General features: G+C 33.3%; 1 long non-coding RNA gene across 1 annotated transcript in view; it reads left to right on the forward strand.

Moving 5' to 3' along the window:
- The first annotated feature begins 7,528 nt into the window (after positions 1–7,528).
- Positions 7,529–13,293, forward strand: part of LOC142326696 (uncharacterized) — a 33,230-nt gene continuing 27,465 nt past the window's right edge. The window contains exon 1 of the long non-coding RNA XR_012756843.1: positions 7,529–7,612. This is a non-coding gene — a long non-coding RNA (uncharacterized LOC142326696). The remainder of the gene's footprint in view (positions 7,613–13,293) is intronic.

Genomic DNA, 13,293 nt, shown 5'->3' on the forward strand with positions numbered 1-13,293 from the left:
AGGATTATGCTTGCTTGACGGTATTTACCTCGTTTTATCAATTTGTTTAAAATAATATATCGTAATCTACACGCAATTAAAATTTTTGAGTTTCCCGACGAAGAACCCTGGAGACTTGGTGTGCTGTAGTCTCTGCCCAAAAATATATCGTTTTTAGAAAAGAATATAGCAAAATTTCATTTTTTTGTATTTTACAGTTGAAAAGTTATTTAAGCATTCCCACTTTGTGAATACTTTATATATACTCTTTTTAATTCGTTACTTAAATTAGTAAAATAAATGACAATGACCGAATGCAAATTCGAGTCGGTTACGACATTTTGCACGCACTACAAATTTTAATAATAGATTCTTGCTAGTAAGTTAGAGATCAGAAGAGACGATCCGGCCGGAAAACTCTAACCCCCTAAAAAAAAACGGAAGAAAAATAATTTTTATTATGTAGTTTTCGTTTTGTAATTTTTTTTTTTTTGTTAATTCTTTCTGTAATTTATTATTTTTTCAATCTGAATTTCTTTGAAGAGATTCAATAAAAGTTCGAGCAAATTTAGCCTCGATTATAAATTTGTTTAAAATAATTTTTCCTGAAAGACCTTCGAATTTTCAGTTTAATAATTCCGAAAATAAATATTTACCAATATAACATTTATTACGGATTATTGATGGTATATTTAATTGAAAACTGTCGTTCTGCGATCACTGCGTCACTTGCTATGTCGGTATGGGAACAGTAATTTTGGTAATTAAAAGACTCAAGCTAGTGCAGTGCATAGTCTAATTCAAGTTAAATAACGGAAGCGTTTTGTGTGGAACCTTTGGTGTTAGAGGAAGGCGCGGGAATCGCCCTTCTGCGAATCGGTTAATTTTATAGTTGAGGGTTGTAAGTTACAGTAAATAGGCGGTCGAGGTTGGAAGAAGCCATATGAAGGCGATAATAAATTGCGTAAATACACCGATGGAAATATCTCCCGAGGCATTTGAATCGACAGCATCCTAACAAAGGCCATACTGATGATATATTATCAGGTTTAGAGGATCTAAAAGGCGACCTCTTAGGGCTACGGAACGGGGGGGGGGATGGTGTGACGACCAGAATCGCCACAAGGGAACGGGTGTCTTCTTCTACGGGATCAGGACGAAAGATCGAGTTCAACGAGCGGATTAAATTACCTGGGAAATTTGCAGTTAATAAAACAAGTTTAGTTAAAACAAAAAAATAATTACAATTTTTGAATCGCATTATAACTTTACAAAACGCATCGACAACGAAATACTTCTATCAGACATGTGCAGATCTTTGTTCTCTCAGAAATAAAACATTAATTTGTATAATGGGCTTTTTACTTACTCGTATCTACGTCGACTGTAAAATATTACGCCTTCTTTAGAAGTAGGCATAATATGACGTATTTCCGTCTGTAAATATAATATTAATATACGAGCATATTTACCTGTTTATAGTACGATGAAACTCCACTAAATCGAAAGAACGTTCGGCGCTCTTTTGAATGAATTATTTAGACCGATAAATTTGTAAAAAAAAATTAGCTTTGCTATGCGTTCATATTTACAAAAAGTTCTATTTTTTCTAACAGAAAAAGTCATTCGTTCCTGAAAACTAGTAATATCGGTTTTATTAAACCACAACAGAATTGTTTTCGCTTAACGCAGCGTACAACTTTGAAATACACGAAAGGGTTAGGCTTCCGTTGCAAATTTGAATAAATTACTTAATCGTCAGATAGGTCTTCAGATTAGATATTTTATAATTAAATTTTTTTTTTTTTTTTTTTTTTGTCTTCAGTCATTTGACTGGTTTGATGCAGCTCTCCAAGATTCCCTATCTAGTGGTAGTCGTTTCATTTCAGTATACCCTCTACATCCTACATCCCCAACAATTTGTTTTACATACTCCAAACGTGGCCTGCCAACAAAATTTTTCCCTTCTACCTGTCCTTCCAATATTAAAGCGACTATTCCAGGATGCCTTAGTATGTGGCCTATAAGTCTGTCTCTTCTTTTAACTATATTTTTCCAAATGCTTCTTTCTTCATCTATTTGCCGCAATACCTCTTCATTTGTCACTTTATCCACCCGTCTGATTTTTAACATTCTCCTATAGCACCGCATTTCAAAAGCTTCTAATCTTTTCTTCTCAGATACTCCGATCGTCCAAGTTTCACTTCCATATAAAGCGACGCTCCAAACATACACTTTCAAAAATCTTTTCCTGACATTTAAATTAATTTTTGATGTAAACAAATTATATTTCTTACTGAAGGCTCGTTTCGCTTGTGCTATTCGGCATTTTATATCGCTCCTGCTTCGTCCATCTTTAGTAATTTTACTTCCCAAATAACAAAATTCTTCTACCTCCGTAATCTTTTCTCCTCCTATTTTCACATTCAGCGGTCCATCTTTGTTATTTCTACTACATTTCATTACTTTTGTTTTGTTTATTTTCACGCGATAGTTTTTGCGTAGGACTTCATCTATGCCGTTCATTGTTTCTTCTAAATCCTTTTTATTCTCGGCTAGAATTACTATATCATCAGCAAATCGTAGCATCTTTATCTTTTCACCTTGTACTGTTACTCCGAATCTAAATTGTTCTTTAACATCATTAACTGCTAGTTCCCATATAATTAAATAATTTTTATAATTAAATTTACTTTTTTTCTTGAAAATTGCCCTGACTAAAACTTTTTCTTCTCGTAATCCGATATCCTGGAAATCTTTTCCTATTTCTAGAAGTCAATTGTTTTCAATCTTGAGATTACTAAAGAAACCGAAAATATTTCTTGTCGATCTTTCTTCATTCATTCTCTTGAAACGACCGTAAAATACGATTCCCGTTTTTTAATCGTGTCGATTTTGTTTTCAAATTTTCTCTAAATTTCCTCGTTTGATCTTAAAAGAAATATTATTATTATTTTCATACTTTGCGCCTAATATTTTTCGAAGAATTTCTTTTCTTTTTTAATATATTTCTTCCCTCATTATTATTTAATGAAAGTTTCTGGTAAACACGTTCAGATCTTATAACCGTGCTGTAATGTCTGAATTTTGCATTGTAAAAATTCGATATTTTATTGTAAAAATTTTTCGTTATTTAAAACCGTATTTATTTTTTAAACATTTTTTATCTAGTCCATTTTTCTGAATTATTTCTCCTAGATATTTGATTTTTGTCTACAATTCTTTCTTTTCTTTTTAGCGTTTAGAGGGTAGATTTGTCATTATTTCCGTTTTTTTTTTGTTTTTTTTTTAAATGAAATTTGCAGTAAATACTTTCTGCTATTTACAATCTTTAGTTAAGTTTAAATAAATTTTACTTAACACTCCGGAGCGGTAGCATCTTGGCCTTTCATCCAGAGGTCTCGGGTTTAAAACCCGGTCAGGCATGGCATTTTTCAAACGCTACAAATTTTCTGGCTTTTTTATTTTACGATCCTGTTTTTCTAATTAATCTTTTTTCAACAATTTCCTCCTTTCAGGCAAATACCTAAGTAATTTGTTTCGTTTATCAGTATTATACCTTCCTATTTATTCATGAAGTACGATAATAATTAAACTCTGACATATGTCTTTTTTTTACATTAATTTGTCAAAAGATTGGACATAACGAGTTACTCAACTTTTTTTCTTGAAGACATGCTCTTATTACACGACTGCCCGAAAAGAAATATAATGTATTTGCAGAGTATGTATGTATGTATTTTTTTTCTACCGAAGCAGGCCGAACGACTGAATCAATTTAGATGTAGGTCCCGCGTTGGAATCCTTACGTTACCGGGAGTGCAATAGGTTCTGTAAATATATATATATATATATAAAAGTAGATTTTAAAAAATTGAAAAAAAACTTATACTTATAGAAAATGGTCATCATTGACTCTTTAATTATACTATATTAAAGAGCAATGTTTGTCAGGAACTTTTTTTTTTGGCATTCGTATATTTAATCTTTAATATTTGTCTCTTGTTTTTATTTTTTTTTAACGACTTATGAAAAAGGCGATTTGTATGTACGAATAATATTATTGAGTAGTCGATCTCAATTTCCGTCTTTACATTTAATACTGATGGAAATTTATAAAAGATATTTTTTTTGAGTGTTCGTTAATTTAAAAATGAAGCCGGATGCGTTTTTCTCCTTCAGTGGTCAATGCGGTTAGCAATTTTTAAAATCATTTTATTTTTGTTAATTTCAAAAAACAATATGCTGTCAAGTTCTGTTGTGGCCTGTTTTACTTTTGAATTTTGTTTTCATTTTTATACAATAGTAGTTGATTGGATCGTGCGTTTTAATGAACTTAGTTTTGTGCAAAATAATACCGTTGTTATTCTAAATATATTAGGCAAATTTTATTCGGTATTTTACATATTATTTTTCATTCTTTTGACAACGGCATACTAAATACATTCGTCGTTATATTGTTTTATCTCTATTCAAACAGACTACTTTTAAATTTATTATTATTACTACTCTTTTATAAACTTAATTATACAGAGTGTTTTTAAGATGGTGGGCTGGCTATATTCTACTTGTAAAACTAAACAAAAAATATCCTTAGGATAGATGGCGATTTCTCCTTCGTTCTCCCTCTGTCCGCCATTTTCTTATTTTTATATAAAAATCTATATCTCAAGTTTGTATAGAAGAATCACACAATAATATTTGGTAGGCGTTTTGGTAATAAAATTACCAAAAAATCAGGACTAAATACCTTCGCAAATTACAAAATGGCGACCATGTTTATTTTTCAATCCGTTATGTCTCTATAAATACAAGTCGTATCAAAATGCATGTTACTGCTAAGATATTAAGCCCTTTATTTTGAAAAAAATGACATTTTATTTTTTAAAATCGGTTAACAAATAGCCGAATTATGGCAGAAAATCGATGTTATAATTTTATGTTTGTTTTTTATGTCCACATATTGACGTTCAATTCGATTAAATATTAATTGTTTTTATTTACTATTAATTCTATTATTGTGAATTAGTATCAAATTAAGTAATAATTTTCTCACGATAAAATTTAATAATAAAACGAACGATATTAATTTTTCACTTTTGAATAATTTTACACAGCGACTATTACTGTTGATTATGTTAACGATGTAAAAATGAAGCTTCTTTCAACAGGAATGGTGTTCAAAACTATCACAACCAGCGTATCTGGAGCGTTGAGAATCCTCATGGTACTTAAAAATGCCTCTTTTCAAGTAATGATAAACAACCTTTAATTTTACCGATCGTAGCTAGGGCTCCATTCGTGCATATGCTGCCTAATTTATCCCGTTGTAAATTATTGTTCTCAGTGACCGATTTTATTCCATTAAAGATGTCTTCGCCTCTCGTTGGTATTGATTGTCGCAAGTCAAAAATTTCTTCGATAATATCAAAATTTTCATCGATACAACGCACAAAAATACTTAAATAAGCAGTGTCGGTATTATTAGTGCATCAACGACTAAAGAAAAATATTTGCATGAGGCTAATGCCGACACAATTTTCGTATTAAAGTTCACAGCCAGATCATCTAAGCGACGCATCACCGTATTTTGCGGAAGGGCCATCTGTTCCATCATTTCTTTAATTTTCGCGTCGGAAGCGTAATTACCAAAAATTTGCAGACTAGTTTTAATAATTTCTTTCCCGTCAGAGTAAGGTTTCATTCTTCGTGCTAAAAGTAAAGAAATTTTGTAAGAAGCTTTGACTAATGACGTTAATTCTTCATTTTTTTTTTGAAAAACTATTTGTTGACTTATTAAAGATTTATTTTTTTTGTTAAGGAATTCTGTCCTCAAAGATGAACCGAGAGGATTCGTTTCATTAAAATCGCCATGGTTTTTCTTCAAATATCGCTCCGCGTGAAATTTTTTTGGCCCTGCTACACTAGCACCATAAATCAAACAAACTGGTTTCGATGTATTTTGATTAGTAAACAAAATCAGTTCCTCTCGCGCGTTTTTGAATTCACGAACGGCAATATCTTCTTCGTATTTTCGTTTTGAGGTAAATGGCTTATTTAAAGACATAATACGAAAAACTTTAAACGACACCCACGAAAATAAAAGTAAAATTCACGTAAATCTGATCCGAGATCGACTTCATTCGACTACTGTCATACGACTGCTGTGCAGGTTACCCAAGGCAACGGGGTATTTTCAAAGCTATCGGGGACCCATATTACTGGCGCAGTCTACCAGACATGCCTGGCGCCACTGTAAAGCAACGGAATTATAACAATTCAAAGGAAATAAAAATTTTACTCATAACTGCAACTAATTAACTGCAACTAAAGAATGTTTATATTAAATGCAGTTTGAATATTCGAGTATTGAAGACAGTGTGTAATTATAGTAGAATAAACGTAGAAAATTAATTATTGTTTCGGTTATGTTTTCAAATAACGGAAGATTTTATTTTTTTCTCCAAAGTTGACATTTTTAAAGGTTTTTATTTCTATATCCTCCACGCGCCACTCACAGTGACCCTTTTTTTTCTTTTTCCTGTTTAGCCTCCGGTAATTACCGTTTAGATAATACTTCAGAGGATGAATGAGGATGATATGTATGAGTGTGAATGAAGTGTAAGTCTTGTACATTCTCAATTCGACCGTACCTGAGATATGTGGTTAATTGAAACCCAACCACCAAAGAACACCGGTATCCACGATCTAGTATTCAAGTCCGTGTAAAAATAGCTGGCTTTACTAGGACTTGAACGCTGTAACTCTCGACTTCCAAATCAGCTGATTTGGGAAGACGCGTTAACCACTAGACCAACCCGGTGGGTACTCACAGTGACCCTGCGATGCCGCTTGTGGCACGCGTGCCGCGAGTTGGCTACAGATGGTCTATATGTATACATTATTTTAGGGAGGAGGCTGTGTGTATTGGCGTCTATTTTGGTTGCAATAGCTCGGAATCGGCTGGACCAAATATCTTCAAATTTCTCATAATAATTTCTACACAGGGGGTATCGGTAGTATTTAAAACTGGCAGATAGTATTTAAATTTGAATTCACGGGAGGATATACAAAGGGACAGGCTGGAGCTAGACCTAATGAAAATTTTACTCGTACGGGTTTTGATCTCTTTAAAAAATATAAAATATCGTTATAAAAGTTTGCGATTCCTAAAACCAAGTACGAAGAATTTAGTCGAAACGTTCATCTACTTTAGATTCGTTATTTTCCATTCAAAGTCGATTACGTAATTTGTTGTTAAATTTTAGAATTTAGTTATCGAAACCAGATCGTTGAACGAGTTAAATGTATATACAGCGTTCATTTATATTTTGAGGCTTAGTGAATTAAAATTTCTAAACTTGGGGCGTACGATTTTATTTAAATATCAGATTGTTTTGCCGATAGAGTGAGCTGGTGCCAGCACTACGAGCACCTAGCCCTTGCGCATCATCCTCTTAGCTCACGGATCTGTTTCGACGGCACGAAACATTCCGTTATGACGCTGTACCACGTTGATATATATTGTAACTTGAAAAAGTCTGTTGCAGTGACTTTTTCGATAATGTAATCGCATACTGCCTGTTTTAATATATGTAGGAATGAAATTAGTTTTCGAATAGTTTGTGTTCAGGTAACCTATTCCTTAGAAATATTGAATTAATTTAACGTTATTAATATATGTGTATATAAATTATTTCTTAACGATACTGCATTTTTTAAAAAGCAATTTTATTTACTATTTTTAATACTTTTTACATATAGGTATACCCTATGCGGTATGCAAAATATACTACAAATAACATAACATAACCCTATATAATTTACTACAAATATGTATTATAATAAGTACTATACTCTTACTGTATGTATGTATATATTTATATATGTTATATATAATTCCAAACGTTTATTTGTTGTTTGCAACAGCGTTACGCGAAAACCAACCGACCGATTGTTATCAAATTTTCAGCTTAACCTAACTTTATTCATTCTTAAGTGAATCTAATATTTTTCTTGACTTAATCTCATTGAAACCAAATTATTAATTCCCATAATAATTTCCTTGTAAAGTGATGAATTACGAAATTTTTAGCGACTGTACTGTGTAACTTCTAGGGACGTAACTCGAGTAAAAGTCGTTTCCGGCGAATAATTTCAATCGTAACGAATAACTTAGGCGCTAAATAAGGTATATTACCAATTTCATCAAAATCAAGAGTCGAGTCCATACTTTTATACAATTACCTACCTTTTAATAAATAATATCATCGCGTTTTATTATTTTTTCCTAAATAAACTATTATTAAAAAGACGAAAATGGGGATGGAAAAAAAATAAGATCGCCAGGACAACGAAACGTTGAACCGTGTAGGACCAGGGAGCAGCCTTATTGCTGAGGGCGTCTTGGCTTTAATCACACGCAAGAGTGGTTTAAGTCGGGGCGTTCGATGACGCATTAAGGACCCCAAGGTATTCGGGAAGGATGCGTTGGACGGGGGGGGGGTATGCGTGGGAAGCATACCCGGACCCTGCGTAGAAGAAGGACAGGGAAGGTAGTCCCTCCCCTCTTGGGGAGGGACTTTCGGGTCTTCTAGAAACGGAACGTCGGATATCCCGGTGATCCAAGGAGGACCCCGATGGTGGGGGGGGGCGTAAGGGCTCCAAGTAAGGGTGGGTTTTTAGTCGCCACTACGACTCATAAGTGCGGCTAAGGTAATGTCTTCCAGGCGAATGCCGGCCCCACTGTGTGAGTTTAAAAAATGATCCAAAAAAAATGAACTATTATTACTTTCTTTCATTAGATGTTTACGGCTAATAACCTCGATGATGAAAAAAAAATAGGTATTTTACAGACGGTTGTAATTTATTAATTTTACTATATTCTGACGAGCATAATAGGTTTTGAAATTTTACGAATAATAATTGCTGAATCGTGTAGCTACTAGACCGATAGCTGGAAAACACTCGATCTAAAGACACCCAAACCGGGCGAGGACAACGAGTAAAGATTAGTAATTAGCCGGTTAAGTTAATCGATAACTGGCCGCCACCAAATTTCTTCTGGCAGTAATCGAAATTTTCCGTGTGAAATCGGTTCATTCCGGTGATTCCTATACGTAAACATATTGCCTGGTACTGTTATACAGAAAAACATCACTCGGACTGTGAAAGTATGCGTCGGCTGAAAAACAGATCCGCGTCAGTGGCAATTTTGTTTCAAGGGTTTTAAATACGGAATAATAGTAACAAGATTAAAAGATATATAAAAACTTTTTACAGCATTAAACTACGCTAATGCACAAAAGTCTTAAACAAATTGCTGCCTTTCAACTACTTAGATGAAATTTCGGATATAATTTCCTAGTTATATTTTTTATTTTTTATTAAAATAATTGATTAGTTATAAATTAAATTTTCTTCATCGTATATCCTATCGGTAAGTTCTGTTAATTTATATGTACTCAGGATCGGTCGGATTAAAAATCTTCATACGTGGCACGGTGGTTTCTACATCTTGATTCTATTTAAGTTTGGAATTAAGGTCTCGATCGTCGGGTGTTCTGCCTATCGGCAGCTCCCCTATGCCAACGCTCTCTCTATTTTTTTCGATCCCGTGCCTTTGTCCCTTTGTAGTTTCCAATCTTTATTTCATCCTTTAACTTCATACTTCTTCTTCGCTTCCTTTCTCTTTTTACTAACCTTTCGGATGCGATCGTCAAGATTCCACTTATACCGCAGGTCCTAACCGGTTTATTTTCTTTCGTGTACTTCCAGCATAAGTCCTCTTTCTTCTTTAACTGCGTTCATTACTTCCTCTTTCCTCACTTTATCCGTCCGTCTTACTTACTTTCTCCATCCTTTCCTGTATCCAAATCTCAAAAGTCTAAATACAGTGTATCAAAGGAGAGGGGAAATAGTGGAGGATTAGTGATCGACCCTCGAATCATTTGCTGGGAAATTAGTAACGCCATTGGCTGTAGTTTTAAAATAATATATATATATATATTTTTAAACATCCCAAAGTTTACTTAATTTATTTTTAATTTCATTTTAGGGTAGCTTTTTTACGATAATAACGACATAACAAAATCTGTTAATTTTTAAAAAATCTTTATAAATCTATGTAAAATAGCCGAAATAGCATCTCGACTAAGAGAGCATCTGTTGTTTATAAGTTTTTAAATTATATAATCCTACCCTACTAAATGGAATTTGTGTGTATGTGTGCGCCCGAGTCCCCCTTAGCTTAGCACCGGAATGTACCGATCGCTAGCGGAAAATCCCGATTCGTTAGTACATGTCTCGTGGTGGTCAGCTATATACTTTTTGCCGGCCTCCGTAGCGGGAATGGTAGCGTCTCGGCCTTTCACTCGGAGGTCCTGGGTTTGAATCCCGGTTAGCACGGTATTTTTCACACACGCTACAAATCACTCATCTCATCCTCTGCGGAAAGAATTGTTTGACTGCGGACCCGGAGGTAAAAAAAAAAAAGTCATATACATGTCATACAATATTATAAATCGAAATATCAAATATATATCGATATATACGCGAAATATATATTAAGGAAATATTACAAGGAAGTCATATGGTATTCACCTCAGATTTTTTTATTTATGCGATTGTTTTTCATCGCAAAATAACGAAATATAACCAAAAAGTAGGCACCGGAATGTATCGATCACTAGCGGAAAATCCCGATTCGTTAGTATCAATTTCTAGAGTAAAATTTCTAATTTAACAGAGCGAACGGAGGGCTTACCTACGGCACGTCTCTCTGCAGCTATTAATTGAAAATAAATCAACAAAATGAAGTCGTGCGGGTAAAATTGTTTTCGACTTCATTCTGTTGTACTTGAACTTTATAAAGAGTGTTAAATATTTAAACGTCGAGGGAAGTTCAATATCATAATTGATAATTTTTTTTTTAATCTTTGACATAGTTTAAATAACATTTTTTTTGCGATTAGAATTTTTAAGTAAACTGCAGAAAATGTTCCATCTTACTAATGAATTGAGTTATTTTCGTTTCGTCCAATTATGCAAAGTACGATTTGATTTTTGTTTGACTGTCATCAAAATCTATTCAAACAAAAGCCATTGTTAATTGTAATTAATTACGAAATATATCATTTCCATATTTAAAGAGGAAATAAACAACAGACGTATTTATGATCGTTGTCATATCCATCTTTCACTTTGTAAACTGAAATTATTGACATAATATAGCAATTCTGTATAGCGTAGGTTTAGTTATTTAAATATTTATTTAGTTTCTCGATTTTGATAATTTGTGTGTGTGTGTGTGTGTGTGTGTGTGTGTGTGTGTGTGTGTGTGTGTGTGTGTGTGTGTGTGTGTGTGTGTGTGCGTGTGTGTGTGTGTGTGTCTGTGTTTACATAATGTTATTCTTGTGTGACAAAAAATTCATGTAAAAGATAAAAATATTTGTTTGTAAATTAATTACTTCTCTTTTTTATTCTTTTTATTATTTATTTTAAATTTCATTTTATAACAATAAAAATGGATTTAAATCTAAGTTAATGAATGTAAACATATTTTGTTAAATTTTCCTTACGTAGTACTTTCATCGTTCATAATATTCTTCTTATATAAATTTATAAGGTATAAAATACAACTCCAGTTAGAAGAAATGCTACCTTCAATTTGTTTTTTAGAGTCTGGTCATTTTCATATAATTTTATGCCATCCATCCTCATTGCTAATATTTTATTAATAACTAAGTAAAATTCTCTCCTATTTGTAAAGTTCTGACGCAGTATTTTAATTTTTCACTTGTAGAATAAAAACTGTCTTTCTTTTAAAATATTCATATAAATTCAAAATAAAATATTGCAATTATATTGAAATTTATAAAATATTTTAGACTGTAACTGACCGATGATATTTCGTCCGCTACTCTGCGATACACAAGTTTGTAGTAGGCAGTCTTTTTGATTAAAATACACAGGTCTGAATCTATGCGGTTCAGCCTAATGGACTTTTCGTGCACTTTTAATCCATAACTATGCGTACTTGGGCCTTTAACGCAAAATAAAAACTTTTTCAACGTAGTCGACTTGAGATTCGATTCTTTTAGACCAAAAAAATTTTAATTTTTTCTAGTCTAACAAAAAACCCATAACCAAAAAAAATTATAAAAAATAATTATAATAATTATAAAAAATTATAATTTTTATTTTATTTTTTGGTTAAGTATAATATGATTTCTCCAGCTCTATAAATAAGCGGTTATCTCGTAATTTGACTTCATAATCTGAAGTGAATATTCATACGGTGAGCCATTTCTTCGGTTTGGAAAGAGGAGATAATCACCGGTAGCCAAATAGGGCATATATGGAAGCATTTTGAAACTTGGAAGTTTTGAAGCGACAACCGAGACGAGTGTACAGGCGCATTATCGAGGTGAAAGAGCGGTTTCTTAGACATCTAGCGACCTTCAATCTGTCGGTAGTGGCGTAATACTTCCCAGTGATGATCCACCCTTTTCAAGAGGTGTATGAACAATACACCACGAAAATCCTTAAAAAACACCTGTATCGATTCATTTTTCTGCAGTTTGAGCGGTTTTTACATTCTTCAGCGTACTTTCACCGGCCACTCGCTGTTTGACTCGGCGTCTAATGGTGAATCCACGTTTCGTCTGCGATAAAACATCGAAACGGAATCGCGTTTAAATAAGTTTTAACACCTTCGAGAAGCGTCCAGTCGAATGCGATTGCGGTCGACTGATCCGGTCAACAAATTCGGTACTCATCGAGCGTAAAACGTTTTCATACCCGAAATCATCGTGTTAAATCTCGTAGACACAGTCGGTAGAGATGTTTCTGATATCAGCAAGCTCGCGTACAGCAAGTCGACTGTCATTTAATAGGAAACTGTGGATTTTTTGTGACGATTTCGTCGGTCGTAGCGGTTTTTGGGGCAAATTGATTCAAGTGAACCTCTTATTTTTAAATTTTAATCATTATTATTAATATAAAGAGGAAATATCTCAGAGATTATCTCTTTTTCATTTTCTTCACTCGGTTCGTTACAAAAATCTTTTTTTAAAGTTAAATTATATGGGAATTTTGTTTTATTCGATCAAAACGATACGATAAACTTTTCACGTAAAATATTTCTTTCAGATTTGTTTAAGTCCAATTCATATTTAGCTTCTTTGTGACGTTTGATCTTTATAGGTACATACCAAATACGTCGGTGAAAGACCGAAATATTCGGTTATTCGGACCTTCGCCGATATATGTCGACAAACATAGATAAGCTCTGGCGGGGGTCGAAACGATAAC

The sequence above is a fragment of the Lycorma delicatula genome, chromosome 6, assembly GCF_047948215.1.
Source record: "Lycorma delicatula isolate Av1 chromosome 6, ASM4794821v1, whole genome shotgun sequence".
NCBI lineage: Eukaryota > Metazoa > Arthropoda > Insecta > Hemiptera > Fulgoridae > Lycorma > Lycorma delicatula.